We start from the raw sequence: 5,861 nt of genomic DNA on the forward strand, positions 1-5,861 counted from the left end.
GCTGAATCTCCAAACTCACTCTCGACGCTCAACTGAACTCTTCACCACGACACACTTTCATCTCCTCACAAACATCCTCATTAAATGCAGAGAAATGACACAGCCACAATCTGTAGACTCAAAAAAGAGACAAATATTTTTCATTATATAATCCTTTACAGAAAGTTAAGAGGGTTGTTTGTCAAAAGAACCGCCAGAGCAGTTGCTTATACCGTCACAATAATTTTATCTGTAAGGCGGCTTTGACTGTTCCAATTAAATTACATTTACAAAAGAAATGAAAAGCAAATTAATTGTGTCTTGTATTCTCGATACTTGGTCTTATTGTCTTATAAGTCATTTCTTCTGTCGACTATGCCCGTTTGAGAAAAAATTTAACGTTTCGACACAACACAATTCATCAAGCATCCTAACACAGAGAAGCTAATATTAGCTTTAAATGAGATAAAGCTTTTAAATAGGTCTTTGATATCTCTCCAGCAATAGAACATTAATTCTGAAGTCACACATGCTCAGTCAAGCGCAACAGAAACGTCACTGATCTCAACCCGACATACACCACACTTCCATTAACTGGAGAAATGGACAAATTTAATTTATTCTCTCACTCTCTAAATGGCTGCAGTGCCTCACAATAAAAAAATTAATTATTCTCTAATTCTCAAGACTTTCAAGAAAGTGTTGTACATACAGCCTATTTATTCATATGCCATCCAGTTATTGGGGAAGAAACAATTATTACTTTTTTGTAAGTTTGTTTCCTCGGTTTGTTTCCTCGTTTTAATAACTTGGTGAACTTATGAAAAGAAAGCCATCAAGAAAGTCAGAAAAAGAAACAAGACTCTTAGGGCCAGATTTACTAAACTAAAAGAGCGCAACATAAAAAAAGCGCAGATGGGGTTTGACATTTCAGCAGGTCATTTTCTTACAAGGCGCATAAACTGTACAAAAACAATGACGTAATATCTTATTCACATAATGCCTGATCAATCTACTAAGAGCAGCGCCAATTTGCGCTGGGTTTAAGACATGCTTTTTTGGCCGTTAAATAAAGCCACAAATATCAGCACAATGATGAGTGCAAACCTTACTAAATTATGTTGTGTTATTTTTTTCACACCTCCCATAAAGTTTGCGCCTGAAGAGCATATGCAACAAATGCATATGCAATAAGGTCAGCCACAAAATAGCTGTGTCTATGCCGTTTCAGCGCAAAATTTTGTACTGCATGTCTTTAGAAAAATAAAGACAGTAATTTTTTTACACCAAAAGAGGTGTTTTTGCTGCCGCAAGCTGTTATCTAGCCCATAAACTTCCTCTGAAGTAAACAGTCAAAAATATGCTATTTAAAAAATAATTTCCTTCAAGGTCTGCAGCCTGCCCTTGACACTCCTTGTTGTCTGCTCACTTTTTTGACCATTGCCTTTTCTATTCCCTAGAGCAGACGAAGACATTAAGAGGACTTCATTAATACACACAATTATGCATACGCACAAACTTGCAGCACTTTAAACCGTCTGCTCTGTCCGTTCCTGTCATCATATCATTGTGAACATCATCTCTAACCTGACATGGTCCTGGAGAGACCAGCAAACAAAAATAAAACAGAATAAGTGCTGGGTCAATGAGAAAAGATGGTACATGTGGTAGATTGAAGATGGGGCCCACAAGGGCAACGCTGTCATTTTGTTTTATAAACTACCTTCTATCCAAGCATAATACAAATACCAAAATGTATCAAAGATTTTATTAGGGAAAAGACAAAGAAGTATGGATTTCACAGAATATTATCACTTGTGCTTTTTATGTGCTGTTAAAGGGGCCATCCGCTGAAAAAGGAAAATTCTGTCCTCACTCAAGCTGTTTGTCAACCCTCAGAAAATAAGATAATTTTGAAGAGGTCCAGGAGCTTTATGACCCCTAGACTGCAATGCAAACAAACTTCACAGCGCTGAAAGCAGGTAAAGACATCGTTGAAATTGTCCATGTAATTCCAGTGATTCAGCTTAAATTATATAAAGCAACGAGGATAATTTTTGTGTGAAAAGAAACAAAAATACTGTCTATATTCAACTATATTCCTGACTTCATCGCTCACCCCGGATGCACCGTGAACTTGCACGCACTTTTAGTTTCAGCACTTTGAAGTTTGTCTGCGCTGCAGTCTATGGAGTCTGAAAGCTCCCGGACCAGAATGATTTTTTTGGCCCTTTAAGAACATCCTTCATTTCTCATACTTTAAATAATAGAAACAATTTGAAACAACTTGTGTGCTCACCTTGGCTCCGAAGTCTCAAACTACACATGACAAAAACAGGTTCCACAATCACACTTTGGTTCATCTCTCTCTGTTCAAGTCTGACATATGCTTTCAGTGTACACCTGCAGCTTTCTGTCTGTATATTTCACTTCTGCGAGAACATAGTAATCTCTGTTCCATCCTGCATCTCTCTGCATGCCAAACATTAGAACCAGACTTCAGCCCAGCCGCTCGTGAAAAAAGACTAGATTTGTCTCTTAAAAAGTTTAAAACAGAAATAATCTTATTGGGAAAACAAGACATAAAGGAAAAGCAAACAATTAAGCAAGAGAGAGAGAGTCCAGTCACAGTGTGGGAGACACAGACTCCTGCCAATCATACACCTTTCAATTACCCAGCATGCCTGCCTTTGTGATTAATGAGGACCCTGTGAATCCAAAATACTGGCAACAGTGGCCTGTATCAAATAAGGGAGAAAATTATAGAGTAAAAATAGGGCTAGGTGAGGAAGAGAGGACCAGACATTTAAAAGAAAGGTGCAAAAAACTGAACATTGGTTGTATGAGGTAAGCGCGAAAAGGATAAACTAAACATTTTTCTTTTTCTCAAACCCTCATCTTCATTTTTTACTTGTTTTTTTCATCCCTTTTCTTCACTCCAAAAATATTTAAACCACTGTTAAATTAACCCAGAAAATGTTTAAATTTGACCCAACAATAGATCACAACAACCCAGCATTTGGCCTAAAACAACCCAACATACAGAAGGCTAACTTACAAACCTCCATTATTACAAAAGTATGATTATGATTGGGTTTGTCCCATTTTGGCCCAATGCTGGGTTAATAATATATAGTTCATAATTTATACTCTGTCAAAAGGACATTAAGCATTTTTAATTACCCATCAATGTTTTTAATACTCAGTTAATCATAGAAAAATTCGGTCCACGGAACTACTGGGCAACTTGAGTCAAGGGAGGATAGCATAGAAATTACGGTTAAATGGGGAGAGCGAGAGTGCCAGGGGCCGAAATGGGCACCGAAGCAAATGACAGAATGAAAAGATAAAGAGTGTGAAGGGGAGGAGATGAGGATTATATGAGATGTACAATGAGGAGAGGGGGGGGGGGGAATTACACATGAGACAGATACTGTCCATGACAGATCCTCAGGGTTGGAAGCGAGCTGAACATAGAACAAGCTCACTAACATTGTTATCACAAGTCACCTCGTCCCATTGCATCTTCATAAAAGACTACGCTGCAAGCAATTCTACTTGTTTACCACTTGGATGTTTAACCTCACAGCACGAGTTCCACTCTCCATTACTGCCTGTGGGTAATCCCACGAACCCCTGCTCTCCTGTGTCACACACTCGCCATCCCAGCATCCCATAATATTCTAACCTCAAATTGAACTTACAGTTTAAACATCCTCTAATCTTATCAATTTACCTCCAGGTGCCACATGCCGAATAACAATTGATTTACCCTTGTATCTATCTTCATTAATGGTTCTTGAGATGCCCACTTGCTTTTCCACAATACCCTTTTACTAAAGGTTCTGGCGATGTAATCCGATTTTGATTGTCCGTAATACACTGGTGACTACAGTATGCGTCAATGGCCTACAGAACAGCTCTAATATTGGCTCCTAATTGGTTTACAAACAGAGCCTCTTTGTCTGGAGAACGAAAAGTTATTGTCTGTTTGCTATCATTAGCGGGAAGTAATGTTTCAAATGAACTGGTCTCTGACCACATCTGTTAACTTCCGTCTCTTTCTTTAGGCTGAGATATTAGTCTGCTTTAAAGAGACAAGAAGCTTCGACAACATAGTCGTAACTTATTACAAAGAAACCTACAACTTGTAGCTTTCATAAAGATGCATGGAATGATCCTACACTAAACAAATGTGTTGTATTAACATAAAACGATGTACATCGGATGCTCAGCATAATGTTCAATTTGCCAAATTTATCTACATACACCACATACACATTCTACAGTAGCGCTAAACAGACAAACTTCTCTACAGAGCAGATTTCATAAATTGATTATCTCCCTTGGCAACAAAGTGAAAACGTGACGACATCTTAACCCTGTATCATCCACCGTAGTGCTTCGAAAGCAAGGGGTGGAGTGAGTCGTTGGTTGCAATTCGCAACCTCACCGCTAGATGCCGCTAAATTTCATTTTAATATCACATAATATTTATTGATCTTATACACGAAGATGTTACATTAGCTCAGTAGAGCTTAATAGAAATTCAAGTAAAAAATGTATATGCCACAACTAGAGGTCTGCACAGAGGACCTGGGACCCAGGACCCATATTGGTTCGGGTCTATAATTATACACTTTAGCTGGGTCCAGTCCAAATCCTATTACTTCGGTTGACGGGTCGATTTAATATTTTTAGAATACCTGAGTCGATAAAAATTCAGCACCGTTTGTGTTTTGTAACTTAGTTTCAACTGGTAAAATAAAGTGAAAGAAAATTCAAATGCTGAATTGGAAATTCTCTGCAGAGTTTGAACAATTCTATTAAAACACAAAACATTTAAGTAGTCCTAACTTGAATGGATTATGTAAGATGACTGAACATGAAAAAATCATGTGACAAAACTACAGTGGGCAGCTATTCAAAAAGCCATTTCGTGCATATGCATGAATATCTATTTGAGAAATATGTGTTAAAAAGTCGTAAAACATATAAACAGGGAAAAAATCCTGACTGAGGTTGTCATAATTCATGCATGAAAGGGTACATTTTTTACACCGTGAACGCACCCATTTTCTTCACCAACCCATAAACATCTTTAAATGTAGAGACAGAATGCAATTACAAAGTTTAGTTATTCATTCATAATGAATGTTTATAATGCATGCCTGGCAATATGTTATATTTTCCAGGTTCCTCAACATATTACAGCAGCCTGTTATTAAAATGAGCCGTCCATGCACCTATATTAATAAATATTCCAACGCTGTAAATATTCCAACGTGCATGGGCATGATGTAATCAAAATAAACTGTACATGATCCCTGTTTCTGATTAAATCTAATGTTTAAAACCAAGAAGGTAAAATTTTCTCTATTGTCTTTATCATAAATAATGCACGGTCCTCTGTATTATTGTATTTCAAGAGCTAAATCGACTGCTCGTGTACTGTTGTGCAGCGGACTACTTACAGGACCTCCGCTGCACAATGCAGTCAAAGCCTGCGGTAGACTAAAGCAGAAATCTTTTTCAAGTTCTGGACCGGGGACCTGCCACATCCTGCCAAGTTACTGTGAGTCTGTATGGGGCAGCGTCAAGAGAATTCCCTCTTCCATGTAAGCTTCCACAGCTTTGGAGAAGCACCAGCAGGGCTTGATGCAAAACCAACATGCAGAGGCACTGATGGATGACAGAGCTCGGTGCCAAGGTTTCCAAAATATAGTAACAGTTTAAACCTGGAACATGGCAAATTCAATCTATTTCTAAGAAAAGTAGAGAGCGCTCGAATAAATCCTGCTTATGACATTAAGTGCTAGAACTTCTCATATTCAAAATATTATCTTCCTCTGTGTGCGTCAAGGTGCAAACTACACAGCAGC

This window comes from Barbatula barbatula (assembly GCF_947034865.1).
Source record: "Barbatula barbatula genome assembly, chromosome: 21".
NCBI classification, from domain to species: Eukaryota; Metazoa; Chordata; class Actinopteri; order Cypriniformes; family Nemacheilidae; genus Barbatula; species Barbatula barbatula.